Below are 15,638 nucleotides of genomic sequence, written 5' to 3' on the forward strand. Positions count from 1 at the left end.
AAGTATAATAAGAAATCCAGTGGGAATGGTCTGTGGTAGACACTGATGCCCCAATTCCCTCTGTCTTCCTTTCCTGCCATTCTCACCGAGTGGCTTTCATGTTTCTGGCATCTTTCTGGGCCCTCAGATCACTGCTGGGCAGGAGGAATGGGGAAGGGCAAAGCAGGAAGCTCATGCCTGCTTAGTTTGCCTCCTTAATTCAAGAAAGTGTCCTTGGAAGTCCCCAAGTGGACTTTACGTTGGCCAAAAGAGGGTTCCATGGCTACCTCTAGAAGCAGGAGAGTCTGAGAGGTAAGGAAGTGAGTGATAGTCCCTCCATCGTGAATGACTCTTTGCGATCCCCTGGACCGTAGCCCGCCAGGCTCCTCTGTCCATGGGATTCTCCAGGCAAGAATACTCAAGTGGGTTGGCATTTCCTCCTCCAGAGGATCTTCCTGACCCAGGGATTGAACCCAGGTCTCCAGAATTGCAAGAAGATTCTTTACCTTTTTATTTTTAGCAGGACACCCTGTAGCCCATGGGCTACCCTGGTGGCTCAGATGGTAAAGAATCTGCCTGCAATGCAGGAGACCTGGATCAGGAATCAGGATCAGACCCAGATCATGACTGAGTGCCTTTCACTTTCAACAACATCATTTTAGTAAGATTTCGAAGGATTGGTACACCATTTAAAATCAGAGGTTGGTTAAAGCTCCAAAGAGGGGATTCTAAATACAGTGGCTCTGGGCTTTCTAGGGGAAGACATGGGAGGGTTGCCAGGGCAGAGTGAGGAGGGGGACCAGAGCAGGAGAGAGCGGGAGGGGCAGACGGGGACCAGGGACAGAGCAAGAGAGCAAGGGGGCGGGAGGGAAGGAGGAAGAGATGGAAAGGAGGCTCGCGAGGAGGAGCCGCCAGCGCACGCAGCACAACCTTCATCTCTTTTAACCTGAACCACCCCTCGGACAACCCAAGCGCCCCTGCCCGTTGACCTTAGTGGCCAGAGAGCATCTGCTTCATTATATTGTCTATGTCTTTAGGCGCTCCCAGGGCCACGGGCTAGCAACCTCCGTTGGCTCCCAGGTGCCACCAGGGGCACAGTGGATCTATGAGTTTTTTCCGGCCCTTCTAGGGTGTGCAAAAGTCTTGGGGCTTGCTACCTATCCCTCCCCAGGGAGGAGGAACCCAGACCTGGAACCTAGACCTGGAATCCAGACCTGGAACCCCAGAACTGGAACCCAGACCCCTCTATTCTGAGATCTCCAAGTTCATTTAGGAGTTCTAGTAGCCCTGCCTCCAGGAGAAGAATTTGTTGAGAAACAGGTCTCAAGGTGTTTTTAGGATGCCCATGTAAGCATTTCCCATGACTGTTCTTAGAAGATCTTGGAGAGGTCCAGCTTTCTCCTCCTTCCTACTGACCAGAGAATTTTTAATCAGGGTAGGAAATGAGTGAGTACAAATAGATTCTGCCTGTGGTCCGATTCCTAGAAATAGTCTTTATTTATATCTGGACTGTGGTTGAGGTTTGGAAATCTCATTGGCAGTGGAGTCATGATATAAAGAGAAATATGGGAGGGGAAAAGAAAGCACATAATTTTATTGCATACTGTACAGCTTAAAAAAAAACCCAAATGATACAAAAGAATTGGAAGTGAAAAGTAACAGTGGTCTGTCCACACCCCCCTACCCCGCCCCACTTCCCCAGTCCCTGGAATTACTGCCTAGAGGCCACTTTTAAAATTTCTTTATTTTATTATTTTATTGCACTATACTTGATTTAAAATATTGTGCTAGTTTCAGGCGTACAGTAAACTGATTCATATATTTACACGTACGTGTGTGCTTAGTCGCTCAGTCGTGTCCAACTCCTTGCGACCCCATGGACTGTAGCCTGCTAGGCTCCTCTGTCCATGGGATTCTCCAGGCAAGAACACTGAAGTGGGTAGCCATTCACTTCTCCAGGGGATCTTCCTGACCCAGGGATCAAACTAGGGTCTCCTGCATTGCAGGTGGATTCTTTACTGGCTTAGCCACCAGGGAAGCCCATATCAGTCATGTCCAACTCTTTGCGACCCATGGACTGTAGCCCACCAAGTTCCTCCATCCATGGGATTCTCCAGGCAAGAATACTGGAGTGGGTTGCCATTCCCTTCTCCAGGGCATCTTCCCAACCCAGGGATGGAATCCAGGTCTCCCGCATTGCAGGCAGACGCTTTAACCTCTGAGCCACCGGGGAAGCCCATATATATATAAACTCTTTTCCAGATTCTTTTCTATTATAGATTATTACAAGATATTGAATATAGTTCCCTGTTGTTTATTTGACATCTATTTTGTATCTGTTAATCCCATTTGTTGCTGTTCAGTCGCTTGGTTGTGTCCAACTCTTTGCAACCCCATGGACTGCAGCATGCCAAACTTCTCTGTCCTTTACTATCTCCTGGACTTTGTTCAAACTCATGTCCATTGAGTCGCTAATGTCATTCAATCATCTCATCCTCTGTCACTCCCTTCTCCTCCTGCCCTCAATCTTTCCCAGCATCAGGGTCTTTTCCAATGAGTCAGCTTTTCTCATCGGGTGGCCAACGTATTGGAGCTTCAGCTTCAGCACCAGTCCTTCCAATGAATATTTAGGATTGATTTCCTTTAGGATTGACTGGTTTGATCTCCTTGCTGTCCAAAGGACTCTCAAGGGTCTTATCCAGCAGCACATATTTAAACCATCAGTTCTTCATCGTTCAGCCTTCTTTATGGTCCAACTCTCACATCCATACCCAACTACTGGAAAAACCATAGCTTGGGCTAATTGGACCTTTGTCAGCAAAGTGATGTCTCTGCTTTTTAATATGTTGTCTAGATTGGTCATAACTTTTCTTCCAAGTAGCAAACATCTTTTAATTTCATGGCTGCAGTCACCATCCACAGTGATTTTGGAACCCAAGAAAATAAAGTCTGTTACTGTTTCCATTGTTTCCCCATCTATTTGCCATGAAGTGATGGGACCAGATGTCATGATCGTAGAGTTCTAAGTCACCTTTTTCACTGTCCTCTTTCATCTTCATCATGAGGCTCTTTAGGTCCTCTTCACTTTCTGCCTTTAGGGTTGTTAACCTCTTACTTCTAATTTATCCTTCTCCTCCCTTCCACCTTTGGTAACCATAAATTTGAACCATGACTTGTTCTCCAAGTCTGTGAGTCTGTTCCATTTTGTGAATAAGTTCACTTGTATCAGGGCTTCCCTGAGGCTCAGCCGGTAAAGAATCTGCCTGCAATGCAGGAGACCAGGGTTTGATACCCGAGTTGGGAAGATCCCCTGGAGAAGGGAGTGGCTACCCACTCCAGTATTCTGGTCTGGAGAATACCATGGACTGTATAGTCCATGGGGTCACAAAGAGTTGGACACAACTGAGTGGCTTTCACTCACTTGTATCATGCTGTAGATTTCACATATAAGTGATATCATCTAATATTTGTCTTTCTCTGACTTAATAAGATAATCTCTAGGTCCATCTATATTGTTGCAAATGGCATTGTTTCATTCTTTTTTGTGACTGAGTAACATTCCATTGTATATATAAATACACCACACCTCCTTTACCCGTTCCTCTGTTGATGGACATTTAGGTTGCTTCCAGGCTTTGACTATTATAAACAGTGCTGCAATGCTTATATCCAGATATATGCTCAGGAGTGGGGTTGCAGGATCATATGGTAACTCTATTTTCAGTCTTTTAAGGAACCTCCATACTCTTCTCCACAGTGGTTGTACCAATTTACATTCCCACTAACAGTGTAGGAGGGTTCCCTTCTCTCCACACTCTCTCCAGCATTTATTGTTTGTAGATTTTTTTTTGATGATAGCCATTCTGACTGAATGGCTCATTATAGTTTGACTTGCATTTCTCTAACAACCAGCGATGTTGAACATCTTTTCATGCGCCTCTTGGCCATCTGAATGTCTTTTGAGAAATGTCTATTTAGATCTTCTGCCCATTTATTGATTGGATTGTTTACTCCTATAATATTAAGCTGCATGAACTGTAAATTTGGAGATTAATCCCTTGTCAGTTGAATCATTTGCAAATCTTTTCTCCCATTCTTTGGGTTGTCTTTTTGGTTTGTTTACCATTTGCTTTGCTGTTCGAAAGCTTTTGAGTTAACTAGACCCCATTTCGGAGAAGGCAATGGCACCCCACTCCAGTACTCTTTCTTGCCTGGAAAATCCCATGAACGGAGGAACTTGGTGGGCTGTAGTCCATGGGGTCTCTAGGAGTCGGACACGACTGAGCGACTTCCCTTTCACTTTTCACTTTCATGCATTGGAGAAGGAAATGGCAACCCACTCCAGTGTTCTTGCCTGGAGAATCCCAGGGACGGGGGAGCCTGGTGGGCTGCCGTCTCCGGGGTCGCACAGAGTCGGACATGACTGAAGCGACTTAACAGCAGCAGTAGCAGCAGGTCCTATTTGTTTATTTTTGTTTTTATTTCCATTACTCTGGGAGAAGACTCAAAAAAGATATTGCTGCGATTTATGTCAGAGCATGTTCTTTGTTTTCCTCTAAGAGTTTTATAGTGTCCGGTCTTACATTTAGGTCTTTAATCCATTTTGAGTTTATTTTTGTGTATGTGTTAGATATTTTTGAATTGTGGTGCTGGAGAAGACTCTTGAGATTCCCTTGGACAGCAAGGAGATCAAACCAGTCAATCCTAAAGGAAATCAACCCTGAAGATTCATTGGAAGGACTGATGCTGAAGTTCCAATACTTTGGCCACCTGATGCGAATGCTGGAAAAGACTGAGGCAAAAGGAGAAGGGGGTGGCAGAGGATGAGACGGTTAGATAGCATCACTGATTCAGTGGACATAAATTTGAGCAAACTCCAGGAGATAGTGGAGAACAGAGGAGCCTGGCATGCTGCAGTCCATGGGGTCATGAAGGCTCAGAAACGACTTAGCTACTGAAAACTGCATGGTGTTAAAGTTTGTTCTAATTTCGTTTTTTACATGTAGTTGTCCAGTTTCCCCAGCACTATTTATTGAAGAGACTGTCTTCCCTCTATTGTATAGTCTTGCCTCCTTTGTCATAAATTAAGTGCTTTGACTACAGATTGACTCTGAAAGTTGAAGATCAATAACTCATGTTTGCATTAATGACTGTTCTTCCATCTTCAAGCCTTGGGATCTCTCTGTCTTAAATGATTCAGCACCTCCTTCCCTTCTAATACTGTAACTCACTTAAATAGTTTTTGGAAAGAACTGATCTGTAAATCATAGATAAATAAAATCCTGTTTGTTCTATTAATGTATTACTAAGCCCCTGCTTTGCATTTGTCAATATCAATATCTTTCCATCTATCATCTCATCCTAGACTGTAGTTCTCCTGGGGCAGAGGTTGTGTCTGGCACTCCCTGGTCTCTTTGGCAAGGGCTTTTTGCCAAGCGAGTTATTAATACTTTTTTTTGCTGTGACTGATAGATGAGGATGAGCAGCCTGGTGATAGCAGGGTTTGAATCTCAGCTTTTTTCTAAAGGGATAAACGAGACAGTCTTTTGGAAATTTAGACTAGGCTGCAGGGACTTCTTTCAGAACGGAATCATTTCTTACTGCCTTTCCCAGGCGTGGATGAAATTAAGCCGGTGTCCTACAGGCCCCGCCTCAGTCATCCACTTCAGATCAGAGGCACGGGACACAATTACAGAGCGCGGACCACAAGGTGGCAGTATTCCCTTAAGAGTGGGCTGGTGGAAGACTTGCGATTATAACGCTGGCCACTGGAGGGCGCCTCCTCCATCTGCAGCCATTCTGATAGCGGATAAAATCATGTCTTGCGTAGAGTTCCCTAGCTTCCTCTTCTCACTCAGTACTGCATCTTGGACCCTTTTCTGTATCAGCGTGTGTATAGCAGTCGGTTATTTACATTGGTTATAGCTATTGGCAACTGTAAACATAGTAGAGCTGCTTATAACCCCACTCTTTGTCTACCTGGAGGAGAGAGGTCTTCATCCTCCCGCAAGGAGAAAGTGAAAGCAAAGTCGCCCAGTCGTGTCTGACTCTTTGCGACCCCATGGACTGTAGCCTACCACACTTCTCCGTCCATGGGATTTTCCAGGCAAGAGTACTGGAGTGGGTTGCCATTTCCTTCTCCAGAGAATCTTTCCAACCCAGGGATCGAACCCGGGTCTCTTTCGTTGTAGGCAGACGCTTTACTGTCTGAGCCACCAGGGAAGTCCCTGCAAGGAGAACTGGCTGTGAAATTGGGCAATGGATTGCTGAGTTTGTGAGCCACACCCCTCCTTAGAGCTCCTTTAGGATCTAGCCTGCCTGCAGGCTCTTTTCTCATCTCTACTCGTTCCTTCACTTGGAGGTTATTCTGGGCTGTGCGTGCGTGCGTGCGTGTGTGTGTGTGTGTGTGTGTATGTTAGCTGCTCAGTCTTGTCCAGCTCTTTGCGGGAGTCGGACTATAAACCACCAGGCTCCTCTATCCATGGAATTCTCCAGACAAGAATATCGAAGTGGGTTGCCATTTCCTTCTCCAGGGGACCTTCTCCATAGAGGGATCGAACCTGGGTCTCCCACATTGCAGGCAGATTCTTTACCATATGAGCCACCAGGGAAGCCCTATTTTGGGGTATAATTGTCTGCAGTTCTTATAACACTCTGGAATGTAGGTGTTAATCATTCTCCTTGTTCGTTCATTGCTGCTCTGCTTCTGCCATCTTTTTTTGTTTGCTTGTTTTATTTTTTCTTTCTTTTCTCTTTTTTCAATTGTTTCTTTTTTCTTTCTGCTCCCGCCTTGTGTTTAAGCTCACTGGGGCAGGCCAGGGGGTGGAGCCAGAAGACAGTAGCTATTCAGTTATGCTTAGGAAAGTTCATTTTGCCCTAGAATTCAGCTTTCTGGAGCTGATCTTTTGACAGCTATTTATATTTTACGCCTGTGGATATTTTTCATTTGATTCAGAGCTCGGAATGAATCACAAAGGGATGTAATTAGTCAACACTCTCACAAACAACAGTATGGATTCTGGAGACAGGAGATCCAGGCTCAAAAACCAATCCTTTCATTCCCTAGCTTTGTGATCTTTGCCAAGTTACCCTCTCTGAACCTCAGTTTACTCATCTAGAACATGGGAAGCATACTAATTGGAGCTGTTTAAATAGTGGGTATAGTAAGCTTGATACATTTCTTGACACACTGAATGCTCTGTAAATGTTCATTAGTTTGACCTGTGCTCAAAAACAGTTTAAATGTCATAGACATTATCTGATTCTTGCAGGTTAGTGAAAATCATTTAGTAAATCCATTTGGGCTGGGGGCTTTTTGTGAGTTAGGTCAGGGGTCAGGAAACTATGGCCCATGGGTCAAATCTGGCCCTACACCTGTTTTTGCATGGCCTGAAAGCTAAGAATGGATTTTATGCTTTTATATTATTGAAAAAATCAAAGGAAGAATATTATTATTCATTTTTTTATCTTAGAGACTTATTATTTTTATGGAAAAAATGTAGCACATTGACATATGTTTTTGTGTGTGCATGCTCAGTTGCTTCAGTCGTGCCGGAATCTTTGTGACCCTGGGTACCATAGCCCCCCAGCCTCCTCTGTCCATGGAATTTTCTCAGAGGGATACTGGAGTGGGTTGCCATGCCCTCCTCCAGGGGATCTTCCTGACATTATGCAAATTTAAGGTGTACAACAGGTTAATTTGATCCACTTATATATTGTAATATGATAGCCAGGATAGTAAGAATTAGCACCTCTGGCACATCACATAATTATCATTTTTTTCTTTTTAAAATATTTATTTGTATTTATTTATATAGTTTTGGCTGTGTTGGGTCTTTGTTTTGCATGGGCTTTTCTCCAGTTGCAGCCAGCAGGGGCCACGGTCTTGCTGCAGGGCGCAAGCTTCTCGTTGCAGTGGTCTCTCTTGTGGAGCATGGGCTCTAGAAAGCATGGGCTCTGCAGGTGCGGCTCCTGGGCTCTAGAGCACAGGCTCAGTAGTTGTCGTGCCTGGGCTTAATTGCCCAGCAGGCATGTGGGATCTTCTTGAATCAAGGATTGAATCCATATCTCCCGCACTGGGAGGCAGATTCTTTACAACTGAGCCACCAGGGAAGCCCTTATCGTTTCTTTCTAGTGGTTGGAATGGGTACGTTCTAGTCCCTAGCCTCGCAGCAATATTATAATACAAGACTGTTGTCTATATGCCGACCCTGCGCCTTAGTTCACAGGACTTATTTACTACGCTTGTCGCAGGTTTGTGTCTTTAAACAACGTCTGCGTTATACCCTTAAGCACCATCCCCTGCTAGCCACCATCTACTTTCTGACTCTACAAGTTTGGCTTTTTTAGATTTAACATATGAGGATGTCATAGAGTATTTGTGTTTCTCTGTCTGATGTACCTCACTTAGTATAATGTCCCCAGGGTCCATCTATAATTGTCACAAATGGCAGGATGTCCTTTTTCATGGCTGGGTAATATTCTGTGTTATACACACACACACACACACACACACACACACACACCTCATCTTCTTTGTCCAGTCATCCACTGATGGGCACTTAGGTTGTTCGCATATCTTGGCTACTGTGAATAATGCTGCAATGAACCGGGTTACAACTTACTCCTTGTGAGACTGGGTGGTGAGCAACATTCTTTGTCTGTCTTTAACACTGCTCTGTGTGAGCAGTGTTAGACACTTTTTTAAAATCACAGTTTAAAAAGTGTGAGACACTTTTTTAAAATCACAGTTGATCCTCTGAAATGAACGTCCATTTGAGCGTTCTGGCCAGAGGTTCACCCACTTGCTCATGCAATCAAATCATGTGGGAGCTTTTAAAAAATTCCCCATGCTCCCCTCTCTGGAGATTTTGACTCAGTAAATTTGAGATAAATTCCAGACAAATTCCATTTATTAATATTTAAACCCCACCAGTGACTCTATGGGGGCAGCAGGGCTGAGAACCAACAAGAAAATCCTTAACTAATGAGGGCCACATTTATGAGCTGTGTTATCAGTGAGCACATTAGCAGGGTTTGGATAAATCCCAGTTGGAGGCAACCGTGGTACTCCCTTAATCCCGCAGGATATCCAGTTGAGGAGATCCTTTAGCTAGCTCTACTTCCACCCCCAAGGAGCCAGGGGCACCGTGGCGAGGATCACGGAGACTGGGGTTCAGACAGTTTTCACTCTCAGATCTTAGGGTCTCAGATCTTAGGATGATTACTCTGTTTATATAATTTAATGCAATTTTCTCATTTGTAAAAGGTGGCTAATAAAACTGCCACATCATAGGTTTTATATGATGAATAAATGTATGGGTGTATATGTGTGTGTGTGTGTGTAACATTTACCAGGGTCTGACACAAACTAAACTCTCAATAAACACCGACCACTATTTTCTTGTCCTTTCTGTCAAATGAGTCATAGGTTGTCAACAGTTCCTGGTTTACAGCACCAGTGAAAACCATATAATCACCAATTTTTAGAACTAGAAAGGAAACCTAGATTCACTTTCTGTGTCTGAAATAAATGGAGAAGTAAACCCACCTCATGGTCTCTGAGTCTGTAGATCCAGGGTCCCAGGTAGGTAGTCAGAGCTCTCTCTCTCTTTTTTTTTTTTATCCGAGAACTGTTTGCCTTTATTATGGAAACATAGCAAAGAGCAAATTGTTTGGACTTTTTAAAGCTATTAAAGACAACACAAAGTATATGGATATAAATGGAGTTACAGACCCCATCCTTCCTTTCCAAAATAGGAGGAGGCTATCACCATGCATCATACATTGTTTGATAAAAAAGTTCAAATTTCTAATGTTTTATTTTGGAGATATATATGCAATCTCATTTGAGATATCTTCTGTGAGATAACGCTGAATTTGTTTTCATTCACATAGCTCATCAAGCAAAATTTTTTATTCCTTTTTTGTGTTTTGTTCAAAAAGCATATTCTTGTTTCCTGCCCTCTTTTTAAAAAATTAATTTATTTTAATTGAAGGCTAATTACTTTACAATATTGTAAATTAGCCATGTGTTCCCCATCCGGAACCCCCCTCCCACCTCCCTACCCATCCCATCCCTCAGGGTCATCCCAGTGGACCAGCCCTGAGCACCCTGTCTCATGTATCAAACCTGGACTGGCAATCTATTTCACATACGGTAATATACTTGTTTCAATGCTATTCTCTCAAATCATTCCACCCTCGCCTTTTCCCACAGAGTCCAAAAGTCTGTTCTTTACAGATGTGTCTCTTTTGCTGTCTCACATATAGGGTCATCGTTACCATCTTTCTAAATTCCATATATATGCATTAGAATACTGTATTGGTATTTTTCTTTCTGACTTACTTCACTCTGTGTATAATAGGCTCCAGTTTCATCCACCTCATTAGAACTGATTCAAATGCATTCTTTTTAATAGCTGAATAATATTCCATTGTGTATATGCACCACAGCTTTCTTATTCATTCGTCTGCCGATGGACATCTAGGCAGCTCTCTTATAGCCCGTGGAGCTGTGAGGAATTCTCTGTATCCAAGAACAGAGCTAGTGCAGGCACAGGTGTATTCCATCACGAGCGGGGGTGGCTCTCAGAGAAGATTGTTTACACATGTTTTATTACTCCACAAGCTCTTGCCGCTTGCTAAGGACTTTTTATTTTTAAAGTTCATAGTTTATGTTTTTTTCACGTCTGTCTTCCTCTTTGCTTAGTTGACTTGAGAGCCCATGGACTGCATCATGCCAGGCTACTCTGTCCTCCACTATCTCCTGGAGTTTGCTCAAATTCATGTCCATTGAGTCAGTGATGCTATCTAACCATCTCATCCTCTGCTACCCTCTTCTCTTTTTGCCTTCAATTTTTCCCAGCATCAGGGTCTTTTCCAATGAGTCGGCTCTTTGCATTAGGTAGCCAAAGTATCGGAGCTTCAGCACCAGTACTTCCAGTGAATATTCAGGGTTGTTTTCCTTTATCAGTTTTCCCATCCTTTTGGAATTGATCACTGACTACCAACACTGCTCGCTGTACGACAGGCCAATAAATTGAGAGAGGAGTTATTGGGACAAAGCATAGTGACTTTACTTGGAAAACCAGCAGACTGAGAAGATGGTGAGCTACTGTCCCAAAGAACCATCTTCCCTGAGTTAGAATACAGGCTTCTTTTACACTAACTTGGAGAGAGGGGTGGAAAAGGCAAGCATTCCCCGGTTCCAGTCAGACTCCGAAGGGGATGGGTTAATTTCTTCCTTCCCGTAGCCGTTCACAGGTGGGCTTTGTCAGGAGGTTTCTCGGGAGCTAAACAAAGGTATTTTAGGTTTTATTTTTCTTTATTGGAGTATAATTGCTTTACAGTGTTGCATTAGTTTCTGCTGTACAACAAGGTGAATCAGCTGTATGTATACATATATCCCCTCCCTCTAAAGCCTCCCTTTCACCCACCCCCACCCCAGCCCTCTGAAAGTGAAAAGTGAAAGCAAAGTTGCTAAGTTGTTTCCGACTCTGTGACTCCATGGACTGTAGCCTACCAGGACCTTCCGTCCAGGGGATCTTCCAGGACTGGGGTGCCATCCCAGCTCTCTAGGTCATCACAGAACATGGAGGTGAGCTCCCTATGCTACATAGCAGCTTCCCACTAACTATCTATTTTACACTTGATAGTGTATATACGTCAGTCCTACTCTAACAATGAAAGGTATTTTAGCTTAATTCTCATGACATGGGAGGTTGTGTTCCCAGAGATGGACTGTTATGTATAATTTAAGCTTGTAGGCAATATCCCTTTATGACTAACTTGTAGCAAAAGCAACAGAATACAAAGGTTAAAGTAAAAGAAGCAGATCCAATATGGAGTCAGATTTAATCTTACCTATTGCAAATGGCAACCCACTGCAGTATTCTTGTCTGGAAAATTCCATGGACAGAGGAGCCTGGTGGGCTACAGTCTAAGGGGTTGCACAGAGTCAGATGTGACTGAGCACAGCGTACGCACACACACACACACACACACACATTACAAATGTAGATTCATCATCGGAACAGTTGAACCATCTGATAAGATCTGTTGATAGTGGGAGAGGCTGTGCCTGTGTGGGGGCAGGGACTATATTGAAACTTGCTACTCAATTTTGCTGTGGACCTAAAACTGCTCCAAAAAATAACGTCTACTTTAAAAAAAAAAAAAAAGAGGGACATATGTTGTTTAAATACTCTCTTCAAACAAGGGGGGGGAAAATCCATGGGAAAAGAAAAATCAAGGAATCTGTCGCCCCTTACAGACAGCTGATCAAAACTACCAGGGAATTAAAGACATCGTATTGAAAACACTATTAGAACTCATGAGAATTCATCAGATTAGCTGAATACAAGATCAAGATCAGCATACAAACATCAAGTACAATTGATAAACCAACTGCCATGGGCATATAACATAATGGAAATAATGATAAATGGACAAAGGTAATGATAGCAACAACAAAAATATGCTGAAATATATTTAATCAGAAATAAGCAGACCTTTAAAGATAACATCATGAAACTCTACTTCTGGATTAAAAACCTATCATGAGGTTTTGTGTAGTAGTCTAAATAGATACTTTTATATATGTGTGTGTATTATATATATTTATATGTGACTATTCTAAGTAGCTGATCTTTTAAAAGCCCTGCATTTGTATGCCCCTCCCATCGCAATGACTGTTTCATTTTTGTTTTTTTTTGGTTGCACACTGCATGTGGGATCTTAGTTCCCTGACCTGGAATTGAACCTGAACCCACAGCAGTGAAAGAACGGAGTCCTGCCCACTGGACCACCATGGAATTCCCTAAATTACTGTTTTTGGCATCATATTTTACATCTAACTCTTTGTGTATCCCTTAACTACTTATTGTGGCTACGGAGGAGTTCACTACTTCTGTCTTTCACCCGCCCTCCTGGCTTTGTATATGGACAGTTTCCTGCCTTTACTGTATGTTTGCTTTACTGGTGAGCCTTTTCATTTCATAATTTTGTTTCGAGTTGTGGCCCAAAAAGGACCTAATAAATACCACCTTGTTTTCAAGGAAATGAGAAAACATCTAATGATGTCAACTGCTTTCAAATTGCTCTACAGATTCAGTGTAGCTGCCATTAAAATCTTAACAGGATAGTTGTGGGTTGGTTTTGAGTTCTAAAGTACTGTTTGAATGTCTCAAAATTAGCATGGGCTCGCTTGCTTAGTTGAGAGGAGGGCCTGATTTTGGTCCCAGACTCCCTGGGTTCAAGTCCAGCTCTGGCACTTTCTGTGTGTGGGGACGCCAGCAAGGTGCTGACCCTCCTAACCTCAGCTTCCCCATCTGTAAAATAAGGCAATAAAATATTGCCTGCCTCATGGGATTTGTTTTAAGATAAATAAATTAATAGGGACGAAATGTCCAGCACAGTATCTGGTGGTAAATGTCAGTTATGACACTTACATAATAGGGGGGAAAAAGAATATAACTACTAAGTCAAACAAAATAAATCACCGCATTTCCAAAGTCCAGTGTCAAGGCGAGCTTACCTGACTCTGCCAATGAAGAATGTTTATTTATCCTCAGTGCTAACAAAGTGTGCTTCAGAATTTGTCTCTGGTTCCACTGGGATTTCTCTCAGTAAAGAAGAGGCCATTACTTTTCAATCACTTTTATTTACTGTTTAATGGCCAGTTCTAAGTACCTGTCACTGTGGTTTTAATATCCTTAATACTGACTATTGGAAGGAAGGTTATAGGAAGTAGTAGGTGGAGAAAGATTATTTATCCCAAGACACACAGGGACTCTGGGGACTCAAGTCCTTAACACAATGTTCTGGACGCTCACATCCTTTTGGCTGAGGTTGAAATCCCAGGGATTCTCTAGGTCTTTGTCAACTACAAATTGGCCCTTGCCATTGGCACTTGCCATCTGCCTCTACGAGGACTGAGTTGCATGCTGCTGCAGCTTATGCTTTTCAACACCCCCTAAAAAGATTTTAGGGTGGAGAGCAGAAATGAGGCATTCTGTGCTTGGGGTTGGGGGGAGCGGGGAACTGGCAGTCTTCAGATAGTTAGATGCTTTCAGGATTTTGTGAGCCCAATTCTTGTATCTTTGCATATCTAGAAAAGCACCAAAATCCTTCATGGTGACGATTGCTCCTTATGACTAGCAGAAACCTTCTGAAAAAGTATGTGCTTGATTGCATGTATTCCTCCTTCACCAAAATTACATGTATACTGACCTTCCCCCACCTGCCTTTTTGGAGCAATGTCTCAGAGCTCTCTGAGGGGCTGTCTCCTGGGTTATAGTCCTCATTTTGCCCCAAATAAAACTTAACTCACAACTCTCACATTGTGCTTTTTTTTTTTTTTAATTCCACATCTTGAAACTGATGAATATATCTCCCACCTCCCCTTTCACAATCCCTCTTGTTCCAACTTACTGAAGACAGTCGGTCTCTGCATCATCCACCAGAATCTTAACACGGAGCCTTGACCCTGCCTTTAGAAATTCCTAGACCTCAAGGAAACAGTTTAAAGTCTTATTTGGTGATACAGACCAAAATTTTTTTTAAATGCTAATATATATTTTTATTGGATTATTTGAATAATTGTGTTGGAATTTGGCTTAATAAATGCTATAGAGAGAAGAGAGACAGAAACTTCAAAATTATTCATTGGACCTTTTGGTAGTAAAAGTGCTGATAACATAAATCAGGACTCTAGAAGTCCAGATCTCTAGATCTCCAACTCAAATATCACTTGTCAAAATACCAATAATAACATTTAATATTCCTGACAGTATACTACAGTAGGGAAACAAAAATGAAATACATCACAATATAACAAAGTGCTGCCGTTGTTATTTAGTTAAGTAGTGTTGGACTCTCTGCAACCCTTTGGGCTGTAGCCTGCCAGGCTCCTCTATCCATGGGATTTCCCAGGCAAGAATACTGGAGTGGGTTGCTATTTCCTTCTCCAAGGAAAAACTGTCTCTATCAAGTGATTTCTACTTCTTTGCCTTAATAAAATCCAAAGAGGACTTAATTTAGCTGTGACTGATAAAATTATTAAAAATCATTTTGAGTGATAAATCACCACACCATTTTTAGACTGTTGTTCAGAATGACTGAAAGATTTAAACAGCATTGCTATTACAAAAATTGTTTATTCTACAACTGCAAATCATGTGACAAGTGTTTTCAGAGTTTACATCCATGACGATGAAATACATGAATAAAAGTACCTCATTTTAGCAATAAGTGATTCCCTGGTGGCTCAGACGGTAAAGAGTCTGCCTGCAATGCAGGAGACCCAGGTTCAATCCCTGGGATGGGAAGATCCATTTGGGGAAGGAAATGGCAACCTACTCCAGTATTCTTGCCTGGAAAATTCCATGGACAAAGGAACCTGTCAGGGCTACAGTCCATGGGGTTGCAAAGAGTCAGACGCGACTGAGAGACTCCACTTTGCTTTCTTTTTTCACAATATCTATGCATATATAAGGATAAGGCAATGGTACCCCACTCCAGTACTCTTGCCTGGAAAATCCCATGGAGCCTGGTGGGCTGCAGTCCATGGGGTCGCTAGGGATCAGACACGACTGAGCGACTTCCCTTTCACTTTTCACTTTCATGCATTGGAGAAGGAAATGGCAACCCACTCCAGT

General features: G+C 42.8%; 2 long non-coding RNA genes across 4 annotated transcripts in view; one reads left to right on the forward strand and one right to left on the reverse strand.

The window, feature by feature from the left end:
- The window catches only part of LOC147342048 (uncharacterized), a 40,882-nt gene extending 27,327 nt beyond the window's left edge, over positions 1–13,555 (forward strand). Inside the window, exons 1-3 of one of the 3 annotated variants that reach the window (XR_015157504.1) lie at positions 10,949–11,087; positions 11,429–11,578; positions 12,722–13,264. This is a non-coding gene — a long non-coding RNA (uncharacterized LOC147342048). Of the gene's footprint in view, positions 1–10,948; positions 11,088–11,428; positions 11,579–12,721 lie in introns of those variants that run through there. The other 2 variants (XR_015157502.1, XR_015157501.1) reach the window with 2 other exon arrangements.
- On the reverse strand, positions 9,591–12,056 carry LOC147342049 (uncharacterized). Its single transcript, XR_015157506.1, has 2 exons — positions 11,845–12,056; positions 9,591–11,273 (listed from the first exon to the last, which is right to left on the reverse strand). It is a non-coding gene; the product is annotated as an uncharacterized LOC147342049 (long non-coding RNA).
- Positions 13,556–15,638: the final 2,083 nt, after the last annotated feature.

Source organism: Bos grunniens, chromosome 29 (assembly GCF_055505025.1).
Source record: "Bos grunniens cultivar Pamir isolate PY7600 chromosome 29, Bosgru_T2T1.0, whole genome shotgun sequence".
In the NCBI taxonomy this organism is placed as follows: domain Eukaryota; kingdom Metazoa; phylum Chordata; class Mammalia; order Artiodactyla; family Bovidae; genus Bos; species Bos grunniens.